General features: G+C 50.9%; 1 long non-coding RNA gene across 2 annotated transcripts in view; it reads right to left on the bottom strand.

Moving 5' to 3' along the window:
* Positions 1 to 408: 408 nt before the first annotated feature.
* Positions 409 to 21,532, bottom strand: part of LOC140481850 (uncharacterized) — a 30,673-nt gene continuing 9,549 nt past the window's right edge. Inside the window, exons 2-4 of one of the 2 annotated variants that reach the window (XR_011961623.1) lie at positions 19,174 to 19,330; positions 6,748 to 6,889; positions 409 to 3,625 (exon numbers count right to left, since the gene is read on the bottom strand). This is a non-coding gene — a long non-coding RNA (uncharacterized lncRNA). The remainder of the gene's footprint in view (positions 3,626 to 6,747; positions 6,890 to 19,173; positions 19,331 to 21,532) is intronic. The other variant, XR_011961622.1, reaches the window with a different exon arrangement.

Here is a 21,532-nt window from a genome sequence, read left to right as displayed (position 1 = left end):
AACCCCCCCCCATTATAACTTCTCTACACCCCCCCCCATTATAACTTCTCTGCACCCCCCCCCATTATAACTTCTCTACACCCCCCCCCCCCATTATAACTTCTCTGCACTCTGCTGTCATGCCCTTACCTTCATTTTAGCCAAAGGTTTCCTGGTTATATCGCCATCGAAACATTGACTCTCCATTTCTCTGGGTGTTACACGATCGCATTCATGTTCTCCCTTTCCTAATCAGTTCCTTTGCTGTATTCTACAAAGCTCCCAGTCCTCAGGTTTACAGCTTTTTCTGGAAACTTTATAGACTTTTTCTTTTAATCTAATGCAATCTTGAACATCCTTTGTAAACCAGGCTTGACGGGCCTTTAGAGAAAGCAGATGTGATAAATAAATCAAAAGTGAATCATCAAATTGGAGCCAAGTTATCAGGTTTAATTAGCATAAACAATGAGCAAGTATAAACACAAGATGTCATTCCTTATTTCAGCAACAGACAGTTGACTACACAAAAGCCTGGATTGGGCGTATCTGGCAGATTTCCCCCTCTGCCTGGGTACACTCTGAACCTCTGCTGTCTGTTTTATTTTCTTGGATGTTTCAGATGTTGAGTTGAGGTTCCTTGGAGATCTATTTTCTCTCCATGCGAAAGTCCATGGTGTCCACCTACTGCCTACAGATCCCACTGCACTTGGAAGAACTATCGACTGTGCAGAGGGCAGTGAGGAACTCTAGAAGGTCACAGAGAGGTTGGTGGAGAGGGGGAATAGGTGGCAGATGGGGTTCAGTGCAGAGACGTATGGAGTGATGCACTTTGGTTGGTAGAATAGGGGTAGGGGAGTCCAAAACTGGACAACATAGGTTTAAGGTGAGAAGGGAAAGTCTTAAAATGGACTTGAGGGGCAACATTTCCACCCAGAGAGTGGTGTGTTTATAGAACAGGCTGCCAGAGGAAGTGGGAGAGGTGAATACAGTTATAACATTTAAACAGGGACATGGAGAGGAAAGGTTTCGAGGGATTTGGACCATACACAGGCAAATGGGACTAGCTCAGTTCAGGAGACTTGGCCAGCATGAATGAGTCAGGCTGAAGGGTCTGTTTGTGTGGTGTTCAACTCGATGACAATATGTAATGGAGGTACCATTCGAAAGGGGCTGCAGGAGCAGAGGGAGCTGGGTGTGCATGAACACAAATCAATAAGGGTGGCAGGACAGATGGCGAGAGTCACTAAGAACAGTTTATTGATAAATGTAGTCACAGAGTTTAAGAGCAAAGAGGTGATGTTCTGCATGACACTTGTGAGACCTGAGTTGGAGGATTGCATACAGTTGTGGCTGCCACATTATAGGAAAGATATGAACACACTGGGAAAAGTTTGGCAAAAATCTGGAACTAAAATTAGGGTAGCATGGTGGCTCAGTAGCCAGAACTGCTGCTTCACTTCACTAGAGACCCGGGTCTGATTCCAGTCTGAGGCAACTGTCTGTAGAGAGTTTTTACATTCTCCCCATGTCTGCATGGATCTCCTCCGGGTACTTCAGTTTCCTCTCACAGTCCAGGGATGTGAAGGTTAGGTGGGTTGGTATGGACCCGATGGGCTGAGTGGCCTGCTGTCACACTGTAGGGATTCTCTGGATACCATGAAACCATTGTTGATTGTTGGAAAAACCGATCTGGTTTACTGGCCCCTTCAGAGAAATCTGCCATCCTTACCTCTGGTCTAGCCTACATGTGACTTCAGACCCACAGCAAAATGGTTGACCCTTAACTGCCCTCTGGGTAATGAATGCTGGCCAAGCATTATCCTGTGAAGTGATTTCTAAAAAATATAGAAGTGTTTGACAAGAATGGTTCCAGAAATGAGAAACTTCACAGAGGAGGATGGATTGAATTGAGATGAAATCTCACAGCAAATTGGAGAGAGATGTTCAAACTCATGAACGGGATGGATGGAGGAGCTTAGGAGAAGCTATTCCTGCATGTTCCAGAAAACAACAATGAGAGGAAACAGATTTAAATTGATGAGTAAACAAAGTAAGTGCAATGTGAGGGAAACTTTTCCACTCAGAGAGTAATTAGGGTGTGGAATGCACTACCTGGAAATGTCGGGGAGGCAGGTTCCATTGAGGCATTCAGGAAGGGCATGGGGACATTATTTGGGTCATTATGGTGCACAGGATATGGGGAAAAGGGCAGAAGATTGGGTCTTGGGGATAGAACTGATGCAGGAACGATGGGCTGAATGGCCACTCTCGACACGCTAACAATTCTGAGAGTTGGTGATGTCTCACACCAGGAACCAGTAACTGGTTCCCTCCTTTACCAACTATTGGAACCAATTAACTCAAACCAGAATATAGTACCATTCAGACAGCATCACCTCACACTTCCCACATGATCTTCCAGCTGCCATGTCTTTTCCCATCCACGTAACCTGTTATATCCCTCTATAAACTCTCTGTGTCACCTTCACCATGTGCCTTCCCTCCTGGTCTTTGGCAGGAAGAAGACAGGAGCAACATTGAGGAAATGTCTGGATAATGGCAGGGTGTCGTCAGCTCCAGACCAAGGGCCTGTCCATAGGGTGAGTGCAGTTTGGTGTTTGTTGGTCAGCAGAGACATGATGGGCTGAAGGGCCTGTTTCTGTGCTGGATGACTCCATATGAGCTGAATATTATTTAAATGGAGAAACAGATCAGAGGGAGTCTCCATCTATGAAGCACAATAAACTGGTATCCAAGATCAGCTGATAACAGGGAAGGCAAATGGAAGGTAGGTCTTTATTTCAAAGGGAATGGGCTCTAAAAGTGGGAGTTTTTTTCCTGAAATAATACAACAGCCCAGTCCAGTCCCAGCTCGATCACCGTGAACAGTTTGGGTTCTGATCGAGGGGAACAGACTGGTCTTGGAGGCAGACCAGAGGGGCTTCACTCGGCTGCTCCTGGGGTCGGACTGTCTGATGAGGGAAGCTTGATTAAGTTCGGCCTGTACACATCAGAGTTTAGAAGATGTCGAGGTGCTGGTGTTGGACTGGGGTGGACAGTCTTCATCTGACAGAGGACAACACTCCAAAAGCTTGTGATTACAAGGAAACCTGTTGGACTATAACCTGGTGTTGTGTAACTCCTGGCCAAGTTGAGAAGAATGAGAGGTGACCTTATTGAAGCATCAAAGATGGTGAAGGAACTTGTCAGGGTGGGTGCAGAGGCTGTTTCCCCCTGTGTAGGAGAGTTTAGGACCAGCATCAAGCTGAGGCAATGAAGACAGAGCTGGAGAGCCATTTGTTCAGAGGGGAGTGAATCTGTGGAATTCTTTATCACAGAGAGCTATCGAGGCTGGGTCATTGGTACAATCCAGGCAGAGATGGAGAGGTTTTTAATCAGGAAGGGAATTGGGGGTGATGGGGAAAAAGCAGGAAACTGGAGTTGAGGATGATCTGATCAGTCTCTCAGAAATTCTTTTGAGGAACATGGGTGTGAGGCAGAAGCCATCGATTTCCCATCTGCAGCTTCTTCAATATTGTCCAGGGGGAAACAGTCGATGGAGTGGATTTGCATATCATTGTTCCTTGGCTTGTAGGGATTTGGAATAATCCACAAAGATATTGTCATCGTTTCGACAATATCTGAACTGTAGACAGAAGAAAAGTGTCCAATAAATGATTAAAAAACAAGAAATAATCATCAATTCGGTAAATTTAAAGAACGTATTCTGTGTTACAGCTTCAATCTGACTTTGACTACTTTAGTTTACAAAACCTAATCCAGGCGTGGAATTTGAAGGGTTTATGCCCAAAATGTTGATTCCGTTGCTCCTCGGATGCTGCCTGACTTGATGTGCTTTTACAGCACCACACTCTCGATACACACACACGCACACACACACACGCACACACACACACACACACACACACACGTGCGCACACACATGCACGTGCATACATACGCATGCATAAACACACACACACAAACATACATACACACACACTCACACACACACATGCACACACGTGCACAGACACACATGCACAGACACACACACACAGACACACACACACACACACACAGACAGACACGCGTACACACACGCACACACGTGCACACACGTGCGCATACACACACGCACACGGGCGCACGCACACACATGTGCATATACACACGCACACACGTACACAGACACGTGCACACACGCGCGTGTATACACACACAGACAGGTGCACACACGCGCACGCGCACACACACACATGCACACACGCACACAGACATGCACACACACACTCGCGCACACACACAGACACCCATGCACACACATGTGCGTGTATACACACACACATGCACACACACTCACCCACACACACATGTACACAGACACCCATGCACACACATGTGTGCATATACACACACATCCACACACATACATCCACACACACACACACATACATCCACACACACACTCACACACACACATACATCCACACACACCCACTCTCACACGTGCACGCGCACACCCGCACGCACACACACATACATCCACACACGCACTCACACACATACACATCCACACACCCACACCCACATTCACACTCACATTAACACACCAACACACAGACACACACATACATACTCACACACACAGACCCACATAACATTCACACACCTACACACATACCAACACGAATGTGTGTTTGTGTGGCGGTGTGTGTATGTGGGTGTTTATGTGGGTGTGTGTGTGTGAAGGTGTGTGTGTGAGTGTGTGTGGGGGGCAGCTGTGGGTGTGTGTGTGTGGAGGGGTTTGTGTGTGTGTGTGTGGGTGTGTGTGTGCATGTATGTGTGCGTGTATACGCATGCGTGTCCGCGCGTTTCTGTGTGTGTGTGTGTGTGTGCGCGTGTGTGTGTGTGCATGTGCATGCGTGTGTGGTGGGGGTTGTGTGGGGTGTGTGAGGGTGTGTGTGGCTATATGAAGGACGTGTGTGGATATATGGGTGTGTGGGGGTGTGTGAGGGTGTGTGTGTGGGATTGTGGGTGGATGTGGGTGTGTGTGTGGGTGAGTGGGTAAGTGTGCGTATGTAGTGTGCGTGGATTGTGTGTGTGTTTGTGTTGGGGGGGGGGTTGTGGTTGGGTGGCTGTGGGTGTGTGTCCATGTGCATGTGTGTGTGTGGGGGGGTTCTGTGGGGGGGGGGGGCGGTGGGCGTGTATGTGGGGTGTGTGTGGGTAGCTGTGGGTGTGTGTGTATGTGGGTGTATGTTGGGTGGGTGGGTATGGGTGCATGTCTGCGTGTGTGTGTGCACGTGGGGTAGTGTGTGGGTAGCTGTGGGTGTGTGTCCTTGTGCATGTGTGTGTGGTGGGTGGGTGTGTGTGGGTATGTGTGTGCATGTGTGTGTGTAGGGGTGTGTGTGTGGGTATGTGTGTGCGTGTGTGTGTGTAGGGGTGTGTGTGTGGGTATGTGTGTGCGTGTGTGTGTGTGGGTATGTGTGTGGGTATGTGTGTGCGTGTGTGTGTGTAGGGGGTGTGTGTGTGGGTATGTGTGTGCGTATGTGTGTGTAGGGGTGTGTGTGTGGGTATGTGTGTGCGTGTGTGTGTGTAGGGGTGTGTGTGTGGGTATGTGTGTGCATGTGTGTGTGTAGGGGTGTGTGTGTGGGTATGTGTGTGCGTGTGTGTGTGTAGGGGGTGTGTGTGTGGGTATGTGTGTGCGTGTGTGTGTGTAGGGGGTGTGTGTGTGTGGATAGCTGTGGGTGTGTGTCCATGTGCATGCATGTGTGGGGGGAGGGCTGTGTGGGGGGGTGTGGGGGTATGTTTGTGTGAGGGTGTGTGTGTGTGGGGGGGGCTGTGTGGACAGTATATATGTGCGGGTGGGTGGCTGTGTGAGGGTGTGTGTGGGTATATGGGTGTGTGGGGGTGTGTGAGGGTGTGTGTGTGTGTATGGATATGTGGGTGTGGGTGTGTGGAAGGTATGTTTGTGTGGGTGTGTGAGGGTGTGTGTGTGGGTATATGGGTGTGTGAGGGTGTGTGTGGGTGGGTGTGTGTGAGGGTGTGTGGTTGTGTGTGTATGTGTTGGGGTTGTGTGTGTGTGCATGTGTGTGTGTTAAGTGTGTGTGTAGGTGTGTGAGTGTTGTGCAGGTGTGTGGGTGTGTGAGTGTAAGTGTAGGTGTGTGGGTGTATGTGTGTGGGGGGTGGAGGTGGGGTGTGCGTGTCACTGGGGGACAAACACGCCCCCACCCCCGCCCCCACACACAGCCCGACCTGTTCTGTCCCCTCAGCGTCCCACACCATGAAGCCTGTCTCCATGTCCATTGCCTGCTCAGTCTGTCGGGACATCTCACTGTCTTTCTGCTGGATTCACCGAGAGTGAAACCCCTCCCCCCCCCTCTCCCACATTCTCCCCACCATATCCCTCAGCATCCCCCCCTTCCTTATGACAGGGGAACACAGCCTATCCCAGGCTCCAGACAGCCTGGACAGTTGGGGGTATGCCTGACATCCGTGCCCTCTCCCCCCCACATCGTGGAGGGAGAGATTGCCAACCCTTGCAGTAGAAGGTCAGGTCTGATCCTGTGGGAATACTGACATCCCCATACTCCATCAGACAAGGAAACTGGTCCTCTATGACACTGCCACTCTCCTGTGCTGGTTCTCTCAGGGTACACTGAATCTTTGTGCTCCAAAACTAATATTTCATCACTGAGCCGGTGAACACTGCCAACACACTACTATTTGAGAGAGTGACAGTGTCTGAAATGGTTCCTTACTCCTTACTTGTTCAGACTGTTAAACGGTGCTCATCAGGAGCTTGGTTGTTCAATCCAGCGGAGGCATCTTTTTCAACTCTGAATGAAGAAGAAGAAACCGGTGAAAGATTGTTCCAGTTGGTATGGTCCAGCTCTCTGATGTGTCTGACCTGTGGGGACGGGGTTAGAGAGGTCACTGTGAGCATCAGGACAGAAAGGGAACCAGCAGGCAGTGCAGGGATCCCCTGTGCCTGTTCCCCTCAATAACATGTATACTGTTTTGGATACTGTTGGGGGGGATGACTTACCAGGGGTAAGCAATGGGGTACAGGTCTCTGGCACAGAGTCTGTCCCTGTTGCTCCGAGGGGAAGGGGGGAGAGGAGCAGGGCATTAGTCACTGGGGACTCCATAGTTAGGGGAACAGATAGGAGATTCTGTGGGAATGAGAGAGACTCACGGTGGGTGTGTTGTCTCCCAGGTAACAGGGCTTGGGATGCCTTGGATTGTATTTTTGGGATCCTTGAGGGGGAGGGGAAACAACCCCAAGACGTGGTCCACATAGACACCAATGACATAGGTAGGAGCAAAGAGGTCACACTGCAGCTATTCAAAACTCTGGTACGGCCGCACTTGGAGTATTGTGTACAGTTCTGGTCACCGCATTATAGGAAGGATGTGGAAGCTTTGGAAAGGGTGCAGAGGAGATTAGAGCTGAAAATGTGTTGAAGGAAAAGCACAGCAGGTCAGGCAGCATCCAAGGAACAGGAGAATCGATGTTTTGGGCGTGAACCCTTCTTCAGGAATGAGGAAAGTGTGTCCAGCAGGCTAAGATAAAAGGTCGGGAGGAGGGACTTTGGGGAGGGGCGTTGGAAATGTGATAGGTGGAAGGAGGTCAAGGTGAGGGTGATAGGCTGGAGTGGGGATGGGGGGTGGAGAGGTCAGGAAGAAGATTGCAGGTTAGGAAGGTGGTTCTGAGTCCGAGGGTTGGGACTGAGACAAGGTGGGGAGAGGGGAAATGAGGAAACTGGAGAAATCTGAGTTCATCCCTTGTGGTTGGAGGGTTCCTAGGCGGAAGATGAGGCGCTCTTCCTCCAACCGTTGTGTTACTATGGTCTGGCGACGGAGGAGTCCAAGGACCTGCATGTCCTTGGTGGAGTGGGAGGGGAGTTAAAGTGTTGAGCCACGGGGTGGTTGTGTTGGTTGGTCCGGGTGTCCCAGAGGTGTTCTCTGAAACGTTCCGCAAGTAGGCGGCCTGTCTCCCCAATATAGAGGAGGCCAAATCGGGTGCAGCGGATGCAGTAAATGATGTGTGTGGAGGTGCAGGGGAATTTGTGGTGGATATGGAAGGATCCCTTGGGGCCTTGGAGGGAAGTAAGGGGGGAGGTATGGGCGCAAGCTTTGCATTTCTTGCGGTTGCAGGGGAAGGTGCTGGGAGTGGAGGTTGGGTTGGTGGGGGGGTGTGGACCTGACGAGGGAGTCACGGAGGGAGTGGTCTTTTCGGAACGCTGATAGGGGAGGGGAGGGAAATATATCCCTGGTGGTGGGGTCCATTTGGAGGTGGCGGAAATGACGACGGATGATACGATGTACATGGAGGTTGGGGGGGTGGAAGGTGAGGACCAGTGGGGTTCTGTCCTGGTGGCGGTTGGAGGGGCGTGGCTCAAGGACGGAGGAGCGGGAAGTGGACGAGATGCGGTGGAGAGCATCGTCGACCACGTCTGGGGGGAAATTGCGATCTTTGAAGAAGGAGGCCATCTGGGTTGTACGGTTTTGGAACTGGTCCTCCTGGGAGCAGATGCGGCAGAGACAAAGGAATTGGGAATATGGGATGGCGTTTTTACAGGGGGCAGGGTGGGAGGAGATGTAGTCTAGGTAGCTGTGGGAGTTGGTCGGTTTATCATAAATGTCCGTGTTGATTCAGTCGCCCGAGATAGAGATGGAGAGGTCTAGGAAGGGGAGGGAGGAGTCTGAGATGGTCCAGGTGAATTTGAGGTCGGGGTGGAAGGTGTTAGTAAAGTGGATGAACTGTTCAACCTCCTCGTGGGAGCACGAGGTAGCGCCGATACTGTCATCGATGTAGCGGAGGAAAAGGTGGGGTTGGTGCCAGTGTAGCTGCGGAAGATGGACTGTTCCACATATCCTACGAAGAGGCAGGCATAGCTGGGGCCCATGCGGGTGCCCATGGCTACTCCTTTGGTTTGGAGGAAGTGGGAGGATTGGAAAGAGAAGTTGTTCAGAGTGAGGACCAGTTCAGTCAGTCGAAGGAGGGTGACAGTGGAAGGGTACTGGTTGGTACGGCGGGAAAGGAAGAAGCGGAGGGCTTTGAGTCCTTCGTGATGGGGGATGGAGGTGTACAGAGATTGGATGTCCATGGTGAAGATAAGGCGTTGGGAACCGTGGAAGCGAAAATCATGGAGGAGGTGGAGGGTGTGGGTGGTGTCCTGAACGTAGGTGGGGAGTTCTTGGACCAAGGGGGACAGGACCGTGTCGAGGTATGCAGAGATGAGTTCGGTGGGACAGGAGCAGGCTGAGACAATGGGTTGGCCAGGGCAGTCAGGTTTGTGGATCTTGGGCAGGAGGTAGAAACGGGCGGTGCAGGGTTGTGGGACTATGAGGTTGGAGGCGGTGGATGGGAGATCCCCTGAGGTGATGAGGTTATGGATGGTATGGGAGGTGATGGTTTGGTGGTGGGAGGTGGGGTCATGGTCAAGGGGGCAGTAGGAGGAGGTGTCCACGAGCTGGCGTTTAGCCTCAGCAGTGTAAAGGTTGGTGCGCCAAACTACTACCGCGCCTCCCTTGTCTGCCGGTTTGATAGTGAGGTTGGGGTTGGAACGGAGGAAGTGGAGGGCTGCACGTTCCGAGGGTGAGAGGTTGGAGTGGGTGAGAGGGGTGGAGAAGTTGAGGCGGTTAATGTCGCAGTTGGCTATGAAGAGATCGAGGGCAGGTCAGAGGTCAGCACAGGGTGTCCAGGTGGATGGGGTGTGTTGGAGGCGGGAGAAGGGGTCATCAGAGGGTGGGCGGGAATCTTGGTTGGAGAAGTAGGCACGGAGGCGAAGGCGGCAGAAGAATTGTTCAATGTCACGCCGCGTGTTGAACCCGTTAATCCGGGAGCTTAGGGGAATGAAGGTGAGGCCTCTGCTGAGGACTGATCTTTCATCCTCAGAGAGGGGTAGTTCTGGAGGGATGGTGAAAACATGGCAGGGCTGGGAGCTAGGACCTGGTGTGGAGCTGGGAGTAGGGGCGGGTTTGGGCATGGGGGCGGATTAGGTGTGGGGGCGGGGACGGTGATCGGAGTGGAGTGGAGGATAGAGATCGGCGTGGGGGCGGGGTTAGGCGTGGTGACAAGGTTCGGCGTGGGGCAGAGTTAGGCTTGGGGGCGGAGTGAGGCGTGGGGGCGGGGTTAGGCGTGGTAACGGTTTTCAGCGTGGGGGCGGGGTTAGGCTTGGGGCGGAGTGAGGCGTGGGGGCGGAGTTAGGCGTGGTGACGGGGTTCGATGTGGGGGCGGAGTTAGACGTGGTAACGGGTTCGGCGTGGAGGCGGAGTTAGGCGTGGTGACGGGGTTCGGCGTGGGGGCGGAGTTAGGCGCGGTGATGGGGTTTGGTGTGGGGGCGGAGTTAGGCATGGTAACGGGTTCGGTGTGGGGGCGGAGTTAGGCGTGGTGACGGGGTTCGGCGTGGGGGCGGAGTTAGGCGTGGTGACGGGGTTCGGCGTGGGGGCGGAGTTAGGTGTGGTGATGGGGGTCGGCGTGGTAACGGGTTCGGTGTGGGGGCGGAGTTTGGCGTGGTAACGGGGTTCGGCGTGGGGGTGGGGTTAGGCGTGGTGATGGGATCCCGTGAGGGGGCGGAGTTTGGCGTGGTAACGGGGTTCGGCGTGGGGGCGGAGTTAGGCGTGGTGATGGGATCCCGTGAGGGGGCGGAGTTAGGCGTGGTAACGGGGTTCGGCGTGGGGGTGGGGTTAGGCGTGGTGATGGGGTTCCGTGAGGGGGCGGAGTTAGGCGTGGTAACGGGGTTCGGCGTGGGGGTGGGGTTAGGCGTGGTGATGGGGTTCCGTGAGGGGGCGGAGTTAGGCGTGGGGGCGGAGTTAGGTGTGGTAACGGGTTCGGTGTGGGGGCAGATTTAGGCGTGGTGATGGGGTTCGGTGTGGGGGCGGAGTTAGGCGTGGTGATGGGGTTCGGTGTGGGGGCGGAGTTAGGCGTGGTGATGGGGTTCGGTGTGGAGGCGGAGTTAGGCGTGGTGATGGGGTTCGGCGTGGGGGCGGAGTTAGGCGTGGTGATGGGGTTCCGTGAGGGGGCGGAGTTAGGCGTGGTAACGGGTTTCGGCATGGTGACGGGGTTCGGTGTGGGAGTGGAGTTAGGCGTGGTAACGGGGTTCGGCGTGGGGGTGGGGTTAGGTGTGGTAACGGGGTTCGGCGTGGGGGTGGGGTTAGGCGTGGTGACGGGGTTCGGTATGGGGACGGAGTTAGGCGCGGTGATGGGGTTCGGCGTGGGGCGGAGTTAAGCGTGGTAACGGGTTCAGCGTGGGGGCGGAGTTTGGCGTGGTGATGGGGTTCGGTGTGGGGGTGGATTTTGCGTGGTGGGTTCGGTGTGGGGGCAGAGTTAGGCGTGGTAACGGGTTCGGTGTGGGGGCGTAGTTTGGCGTGGTGGGTTCGGTGTGGGGGCAGAGTTAGGCACGGTGACGGGGTTCGGTGTGGGGGCAGAGTTAGGCGTGGTAACGGGTTCGGTGTGGGGGCGGAGTTTGGCGTGGTGGGTTCGGTGTGGGGGCAGAGTTAGACGCGGTGACGGGGTTCGGTGTGGGGACGGAGTTAGGCGTGGTAACGGGTTCGGTGTGGGTGCGGATTTTGCATGGTGAGTTCGGTGTGGGGGCAGAGTTAGGCGTGGTAACGGGTTCGGTGTGGGGGCGGAGTTTGGCGTGGTGGGTTCGGTGTGGGGGCAGAGTTAGGCACGGTGACGGGGTTCGGTGTGGGGGTGTAGTTAGGTGCGGTGATGGGGTTCGGTGTGGGGGTGGAGTTAGGCGCGGTTACGGGGTTCGGCGTGGGGGCGGAGTTAGGCGCGGTGACGGGGTTCGCCGTGGGGGCGGAGTTAGGCGCGGTGATGGGGTTCGCCGTGGGGGCGGAGTTAGGCGCGGTGATGGGGTTCAGCGTGGGGGCGGAGTTAGGAGCGGTGATGGGGTTCAGCGTGGGGGCGGAGTTAGGAGCGGTGATGGGGTTCAGCGTGGGGGCGGAGTTAGGCGTGGTAATTGGTTCGGTGTGGGGGTGGAGTTAGCCGCGGTGACATGGTTTGGCGTGGGGGCGGATTTAGGCGCGGTGATGGGGTTCGGCGTGGGGGCGGAGTTAGGCGCGGTGATGGGGTTCAGCGTGGGGGCGGAGTTAGGAGCGGTGATGGGGTTCAGTGTGGGGGTGTAGTTAGGTGCGGTGATGGGGTTCGGTGTGGGGGTGGAGTTAGGCGCGGTTACGGGGTTCGGCGTGGGGGCGGAGTTAGGCGCGGTGACGGGGTTCGCCGTGGGGGCGGAGTTAGGCGCGGTGATGGGGTTCGCCGTGGGGGCGGAGTTAGGCGCGGTGATGGGGTTCAGCGTGGGGGCGGAGTTAGGAGCGGTGATGGGGTTCAGCGTGGGGGCGGAGTTAGGCGTGGTAATTGGTTCGGTGTGGGGGTGGAGTTAGGCGCGGTGACATTGTTTGGCGTGGGGGCGGAGTTAGGCGCGGTGATGGGGTTCAGCGTGGGGGCGGAGTTAGGAGCGGTGATGGGGTTCAGCGTGGGGGCGGAGTTAGGAGCGGTGATGGGGTTCAGCGTGGGGGCGGAGTTAGGAGCGGTGATGGGGTTCAGCGTGGGGGCGGAGTTAGGAGCGGTGATGGGGTTCAGCGTGGGGGCGGAGTTAGGAGCGGTGATGGGGTTCAGCGTGGGGGCGGAGTTAGGAGCGGTGATGGGGTTCAGCGTGGGGGCGGAGTTAGGAGCGGTGATGGGGTTCAGCGTGGGGGCGGAGTTAGGAGCGGTGATGGGGTTCAGCGTGGGGGCGGAGTTAGGCGTGGTAATTGGTTCGGTGTGGGGGTGGAGTTAGGCGCGGTGACGGGGTTTCGCCGTGGGGGCGGAGTTAGGCGCGGTGACGGGGTTTCGCCGTGGGGGCGGAGTTAGGCGCGGTGACGGGGTTTCGCCGTGGGGGCGGAGTTAGGCGCGGTGATGGGGTTCGCCGTGGGGGCGGAGTTAGGCGCGGTGATGGGGTTCAGCGTGGGGGCGGAGTTAGGAGCGGTGATGGGGTTCGGCGTGGGGGCGGAGTTAGGAGCGGTGATGGGGTTCAGCGTGGGGGCGGAGTTAGGAGCGGTGATGGGGTTCGGCGTGGGGGCGGAGTTAGGAGCGGTGATGGGGTTCGGCGTTGGGGCAGAGACGCATGCGGCGTGGTGGTTGTGCAAGTTCGTGTTGTCACTCGGGGCAGAAGTGGCTGTGGCCACGACAGAAACGGTGTTATTCCCGATAGCCATGGATCCCGCGGACGCCGCGAATCTGTTAACCAGGATGTTGTCTGGTTTGGAGGGAAGGTCTTACAAGGAAAGGCTGAGGGACTTGAGGCTGTTTTCGTTAGAGAGAAGAAGGTTGAGAGGTGACCTAATAGAGACATACAAGATAATCAGAGGGTTAGATAGGGTGGACAGATGGTGACGGTGAGCACGAGGGGGCATAGCTTTAAATTGAGGGGTGATAGATATAAGACAGATGTCAGAGGTAGTTTCTTTACTCAGAGAGTAAAGGGTATGGAATGCTTTGCCTGCAATGGTAGTAGATTCGCCAACTTTAAAGGCATTTAATAGGTCATTGGATAAGGATATGGATCATAATGGAATAGTGTAGGTTAGATGGGCTTCAGATTAGTTTCTCAGGTCAGTGCAACATCAAGGGCCAAAGGACCTGTACTGTGCTGCGATAGACAATAGACAATAGACAATAGATGCAGGAGTAGGCCATTCTGCCCTTCAAGCCTGCACCGCCATTCAATATGATCATGGCTGATCATTCCTAATCAGTATCCTGTTCCAGCCTTATCTCCATAACCCTTGACTCCACTATCTTTAAGAGCTCTATCCAACTCTTTCTTAAAAGAATCCAGAGACTGGGCCTCCACTGCCCTCTGGGGCAGAGCATTCCACACAGCCACCACTCTCTGGGTGAAGAAGTTTCTCCTCATCTCTGTCCTAAATGGTCTACCCCGTATTTTTAAGTTGTGTCCTCTGGTTCGGCACTCCCCCATCAGCGGAAATATGTTCCCTCCTGCCAGAGTGTCCAGTCCTTTCATAATCCTATACGTTTCAATCAGATCCCCTCTCAGTCTTCTAAACTCAAGGGTATACAAGCCCAGTCGCTTCAGTCTTTCAGTGTAAGGCAATCCTGCCATTCCAGGAATTGACCTCGTGCACCTACGCTGCACTCCCTCAATAGCCAGAATGTCTTTCCTCAAATTTGGAGACCAGAACTGTACACAGTACTCCAGGTGTGGTCTCACCAGGGCCCTGTACAGCTGCAGAAGGACCTCTTTGCTTCTATACTCAATTCCTCTTGTTATGAAGGCCAGCATGCTATTAGCCTTCTTCACGACCTGCTGTACCTGCATGCTTGCCTTCATTGACTGGTGGACAAGAACACCCAGATCTCTTTGTATTGCCCCTTTACCTAACTTGATTCCATTGAGGTAGTAATCTGCCTTCCTGTTCTTGCCACCAAAGTGGATAACCATACATTTATCCACATTAAACTGCATCTGCCATGCATCTGCCCACTCACCTAACCTGTCCAGGTCACCCTGTAATCCCCTAACATCCTCCTCACATTTCACCCTATCACCCAGCTTTGTATCATCAGCAAATTTGCTAATGTTATTGGTGGTACCATCTTCTATATCATTTACATATATTGTAAAAAGCTGCGGTCCCAGCACGATCCCTGCGGTACCCCACTGGTCACTGCCTACCATTCCGAAATGGAGCCGTTAATCACTACCCTAAATGTTCTATGGCAATGTCCTATGTGTGTGTTCCATGTTCTACATTCTATGTCTGTGTTATATGTCCATGTTCTATGTGCTGTGTGCTATATTCTATGTCTGTGTTCTATGCTATATATCTATAGCGAGTTTTGAGAAGATTTGTAGCTCAGGTTGAGGTTTTGGATGTAGGTTTGCTCCCTGAGCTGGGAGGTTCATTTTCAGTTGTTTTGTCACCCAACTCAGTAACATCTTCAGTGGGCCTCAGGCGAGGCAAGGCTGATAATTCCTACAATTTGTATGTTTGAGTTTCTTTGGGTTGTTGATGTCATTTCCTGTGGTGATATCATTTCCAACAGTGAAGTCACTTCCTGTTTCTTTTCTCAGGGGGTGGTAGATGGGGTCTAACTCTATGTGTTTGTTGATAGAGTTCCGGTTGGAATGCCATGCTTCTAGGAATTCTCGCGTGTGTCTCTGTTTGGCTTGTTCTAGGATGGATGAGTTGTCCCAGTCGAAGTGGTGTCCTTCCTCATCCGTATGTGAGGATACTAGTGAGAGAGGATCATATTGTTTTGTGGCTAGTTGATGTTCATGTATCCTGGTGGCTAGTTTTCTGCCTATCTGTCCAATGTAGTGTTTGTTACAGTCCTTGCACGGTATTTTGTAAATGACATTATTTTTTCTTGTTGTCTGTATAGGGTCTTCAAGTTCATTAGCTGTTGTTTTCATGTGTTGGTGGGTTTGTGGGCTACCATGATGCCAAGGGGTCTGAGTAGTCTGGCAGTCATTTCTGAGATGTCTTTGATGTAGGGGAGAGTAGCTAGAGTTCCTGGATGTGTTTTGTCTGCTTGTTTGGGTTTGTTGTTGGGAAATCGGCAAACTGTGTTCATTGGGTACCCATTTTGTTTTGAATATACGGTATAGGTGATTTTCCTCTGCTCTGCGTAGTTCCTCTGTGCTGCAGTGTGTGGTGGCTCGTTGAAATAATGTTCTAACGCAGCTTCGTTTGTAGATGTTGGGATGATTGCTTCTGTAATTCAGTATTTGGTCCGTATGTGTTGTTTCCCTGGAGACACTGGTTTGAAGTTCCCCTATGTTCTGTGTTCTATGTTATATGTTTATGTTATGTCACAAAGCTAGTCCCTTTTGTTTCTAAAAGCTGTTCCTTGGCTCAAGGAGACTCTGTCCTTGATTGTTTTCAGAGGGGTAATAAATCAGGCCAGGCTCTGATCAGACTGCTTTGGTCAATAGATTAAAGGGTATTGAGAGGCCTTTTGTTTATATGTAAACAGATGAGACTTCAGGCCAAAGTGGTCTTGTTTTAGAATGAAAGGGGAGGGGTCAGCTCTCTAACTGAACTGAGCAGTTTAGTTCAGTTTTGAACTGGGAAGTTCAACAGGGAGCTGTGTGGAAACTCTCTCTCTCTTTCTGCCCTTCAACTTTAACCTGAAAGCATGTATTCCATTTATACTGGTGCTTAAAAGGAGTTTGCTTATTGGGACAGTTGTGTGTATTCGGAACAGCATAATTAAGTCTAGTTTAGATAGACTGAGTCCTGGGGGGGGGGGTCTCTATTCTGTTCTTCATGTTTCATTGTGTAATTTTGTGAATAATTTTCTGTCCGTTTTAAACAGACTGTCTGTAATCAACCTAGCTAACTTACTTACTAACTTAACTTGCAACATTATGGGTCTGAGCTGCTTGTTTCAGAATGTTCTGAGTGGTCTAGCCTAGTCCATAACAGTTATATGTTCTATGTTGAGGTTCGATGTCAGTGTTCTATGTTCTGTGTTCAGTGTTCAGTGTTCTATGTCTATATTATGTGTCTATGTTCTATGTTCTATGATCTATGTCTATGTTCAGTGTTCAGTGTTCTATGTCTATATTATGTGTCTATGTTCTATGTTCTATGATCTATGTCTATGTTCAGTGTTCAATGTCTATATTATGTGTCTATGTTCTATGTTCTATGATCTATGTCTATGTTCAGTGTTCAGTGTTCTATGTCTATATTATGTGTCTATGTTCTATGTTCTATGATCTATGTCTATGTTCAGTGTTCAGTGTTCTATGTCTATATTATGTGTCTATGTTCTATGTTCTATGATCTATGTCTATGTTCAGTGTTCAGTGTTCTATGTCTATATTATGTGTCTATGTTCTATGTTCTATGATCTATGTCTATGTTCAGTGTTCAGTGTTCTAAGTTCTACAGGAGGTTGAACATCTTATAGATCAGAGTTCCAGGAAAGTGGTTACCCCAAAGGTTCAGCCAGATCGATGGGAGGGGCAGGCAGTGAGAGCAGGTGGTGGGAGATTTGCTTGTGTGATTCGGGAGGGTTTAAACTAGTTTGGCAGGGGTGTGGGAATCAGAGCCACATGTCTGAGAGGGGGTCGGTTGCAGACAGGACAGTGACAGGATATCTTAAATCTGTCAGGAAAGTTTTTCACGCAATGAAACAAAGTGTGTCTGCTTTCACGCAAGGAGTGTCCGAAATAAGGGTGATGAACTTGGAGCGACGATGTTGTGGCCATAACGGAGAAGTGGGTTTCACTGGGGTTGCTTGATCTTCCAGTTAAAAAGAACAGGGAGGGTGGAAAAAGAGGAATCTCTCGATCTTCCCTGGACTTGGGGCGGTGCCAAAAAACTGGAGAACCACAAACATTCCTGCCTTCTTCCAGAAAGGTTATAAGGATAATCTGAGCGAGTACAGACCAGTCAGTGAAACTTCAATAAACAATTAACCAGGAGAGAATTAGTAATCACCCAGAAAAAGCTGGGTTGAGTCAGAAGAGTCAGCACAGATTTCTAAACAGGAAATCATGTTTCATTAAGTTGCTGGAGGTTTTTAAAGAGGTAATGGAAAGATGTGATGAGGGGAATGCAGTTGATGTGATGCACATGAATTTCAAGAAGGAGCTTGAGATAGTGCCACACAACAGACACATGAAGAGAATTATCGGTCAGGCTCGAACAGGGACATGAGCAAAGTGGACTAATCTGAGCTGACTAATAGGAAACAGAATAATGGGCGAGGGATCTTTTTTACACCAGAGGAAGGTTTGTTGTGGAGTTCCTTGGGGTTGAGTTGCCTTGGCACCTTATTAATAATCTGGGTAATGTCAATGTTTGCAGATGAGAAAGATGAGGAACATGGAACATCGAACAATACAGTGCAAAACAGGCCCTTCGGCCCTTGATGTTGCACCGACCTGTGAACTATTCTCAGCTTGTCCCCCTACACTATCCCATCATCATCCATGTGCTTATCCAAGGACTGTTTAAATCTCCCTAATGTGGCTGAGTTAACTACATTGGCAGGTCGGGCATTCCACACCCTCACCACTCGCTGCATAAAGAACCGACCTCTGACATCTGTCTAAATCTATCACCCCTCAATTGCAATTTGCAATTTGCAGCTATGCCCCCTCGTACAAGCTGATGTCACCATCCTCGGAAAAAGACTCTCACTGTCTACCCTATCTAATCCTCTGATCATCTTGTATGTCTCTATTAAATCCCCTCTTAGCCTTCTTCTCTCCAATGAGAACAGACCCAAGTCTCTCAGCCTTTCCTCATAAGACCTTCCCTCCAGACCAGGCAACATCCTGGTAAATCTCCTCTGCACCTTTTCCAAAGCTTCCACATCCTTCCTGTAATGGGGCGACCAGAATTGAACACAATATTCCAAGTGTGGCCGCACCAGCGTTTTGTATAGTTGCAGCATGATATTGCGGTTCCGGAACTCAATCCAGATGTGAGGTGATGCATTTTGGTTGGAAGAACATTGACAGACAATGAGGTCAGCACGGTGGCACAGTGGTTAGCACTATTGCCTCACAGCGCCAGAGACCCAGGTTCAATTCCCGCCTCAGGCGACTCTCTGTGTGGAGTTTGCACATTCTCCCCGTGTCTGTGTGGGTTTCCTCCGGGTGAGTTGGCCACGCTAAATTGCCTGTAGTGTTAGGTGAAGGGGTAAATGTAGGGGAATGGGTCTGAGTGGGTTGTGCTTCGGTGGGTCGGTGTGGACTTGTTGGGCCGAAGGGTCTGTTTCCACACTGTAAGTAATCTAATCTAATCTAATCTTAATATGGAAGGGGAGCTGTATAGTTCTAAAGGGGGTGCAGTGGCAGAGGGAGCTGGGTGTCTCGGTGTAGAGATCATTGAAGGTGACAGGGCAGCTGGAGAGGGAAGTTAATGCAGTACACACACACTGTCCTTATCAAGAGAGGCAAAGAGTCCAAGAGGGAGGAGGTGATGTCAAACCATTTACTCAGTGAATAGTTTGGGGGTGGAATGCACAAACATGAAAATATGGTGGGGGTAGTTACAACTGAGGCATTCCAAAGGGGACTGGATGAAGATGTGGACAGGGATATGGGGATAAAGGCAGTTGGTAATGACTCCTGTTGAAAGAGCTGGTCTGGGTACGATAGTCTCCTTTGGCACTGTAAGAATTGGGTGCTGCTGTGAATAGCTGATGGGTGTTACCTTGTGCAGGTTAACTGAGCAGCAGCTGATAGTCCTGGTGGTTTCCTGCAGATAATCCCCTTTCGCAGAAGCAGCTTCGAGAGTGAATATGTCATGACGGCTAATGTTAAAATTGGCACCACGATTCCTGTCCACGCACTGTTTGAATCAGGCTCTTCTGTGGGATTGAGAAGAACAAGGTCAGAGGAAGGCTGGATAGCCCCAGGCACCAGCTCAGTTTGTAACTGAGGTGCTGAGGGTAGCCACAGCTCCTGCTGAGGACACAGCAGTAAATTACTCATCCCCTTCCAATGTATTCCCCTCAGTATGGACACAATGCATCGCTGCTGCTTTCATAGACTGCAGTTCAGGAGATCACTCCCTGCTCCAACAGTGACATCTCAGTCTTGGCCAGGACTCCATCCATCTTGCACACCCAGCTTATACCCTGATTACACCTTGTCCAACTATAAAACCATTCGACACAGGAGCAGAAACTCGCCCATTCAGCCCATCGAGTCTTCTCCATCATTTGATCATGGCCGATAGATTTCTCAACCCCATTTTCCCCCTTTCTCCCGGTAACCTTTGATCCCCATGGCAATCAAGAGCCTATCAATCTCTGTTTTAACTATCCTCAATGACCTGGCCTTCCCAGCCTTCTGTGGTAGTGAATTCCATTGATTCCCCACTCTCTGGCTGAAGAAGTTTCTCCTTATCTCTGTTCTAAAGGATCTTTCCTTTCCTCTCAGGCTGTGCCCTCGGGTCCGAGTCTCTCCGACCAATAGAAACATCTTCCCAACACCCACTCTGTCCAGGCCATTCTGTAATTTCAATTAAATCCACTGTCCCCCACTCCCCTCTTCCCCCCCATCCTTCTAATCTCCATTGAGTATAGTCCCAGAGTCTTCAAATGTTCCTCATATGTTAAGCCTTTCATCCCTGGGACTGTTATCATGAACCACCTGTGGACCCACTCCAGGGCCAGTCCATCCTTCCTGAGGTAAGGGGCCCAAACCACGATAACTCAGTAACTGGAGCCACATTCAATGAGAGAGTCAGTGTCCCAGGAAATGAACAGATACCAGGTACCAGCTCGAGCTCATTAACTCCTGAAAACAGCCAAGGGGAGAACAGCTAAAGTTATCTGATAATACTCTGTTTCCAGAAATAGCTTAGAATATTAAAAAATGGGTCCTAGTAATGAGTCTGAACCTCATAAGGGTAGTTTTCAGAATAAACCATCAGTGCATTTCACCAGAACAAAAAGCAAAAATAAAGCCTATAAACCTTGAATTGAAGAAACAGCTTCCCTCACACCCAGAGCAAACTCGATTATTCACACCCCATCGATCACAAATTGCTAACTGTAGTGAAGCTGTATGACTTTACACTTTATAACAGAATTAATATTATAAATCTTAGCAAAAGACGATGAGAAGTATTAGCGGACTAACTGGATTTGACGAAGGCAGCACTTTGAAAACAATGAGGAACAGAATTTGAGCTGTTTTTAGAGATGAGCCAACCTGAGGCAGATCCGAAGGAGCCTAGCTAAGTAACTTTGGAATGCAAATGAATAGGATGCACAGAAAGATCCCAAGGCCCAGCGATGACAGTGTCTGCGAAACACCATGACAATAGGGGAACATAGGGCTGTCCAAAGGGATGCTCATCATTGATGAGGTGTTCCCTGGGATTGGGTAACCAAAGTAAGAGGGAGAAACATTGTGATTATTAACAGCAAGTGGATAAAAATATTGTTTTTTATTGTAGAATTGTTGGGGGGACCAGGCCAGACCACCCATTCACCCCACTCCCCACCCCCCCCCCACCCCAAAATATTTGAACCCAAACTTTATCTTATTTTAATGACAGATGTGAAGTAGATATTCCAGGCATGATGCAGCTGGTCAAACCAGTCAGCTTTAAGCAAAACAGAATTTATTTCAACATTAGTGATGAAACACCAAACAAAACAAAATGGGATTTAGAATAATGTAAGTCCTGAAAAACTGAACCAACTTGATACCGCAACTTAACTCAAGGGCTGTTCCAATTCCCAGAACGTCCCATAAACGCACCCCTTGGCAAAAGGTCCATTCAAACCCAGGTTCTTACAGGCAGGAGATATTTCAGGGAGAAAGCTCAGCCAGAGATCATCTGCTGAATCAGGGAACCTTTTCACTGGACCAGTTTCTGGACCTGCTGTCAGCAGCATCTCTGTATGAAATACATGAGGAAACCAAACCAGACTGAAACTGAGCTGGGAGAACAGGACACTGCCCTGCCAATGTTAAACTAGACTCTTTCAGAGACATTCCAGCTCCTCGGCCTTTATCACTGCTCTTTAAAAAATCCCCAAGGATAAAAGAACCTT

This window comes from Chiloscyllium punctatum, chromosome 1, assembly GCF_047496795.1.
Source record: "Chiloscyllium punctatum isolate Juve2018m chromosome 1, sChiPun1.3, whole genome shotgun sequence".
Classification (NCBI taxonomy): Eukaryota; Metazoa; Chordata; class Chondrichthyes; order Orectolobiformes; family Hemiscylliidae; genus Chiloscyllium; species Chiloscyllium punctatum.
This window is presented reverse-complemented; position numbering and strand designations above follow the sequence as displayed.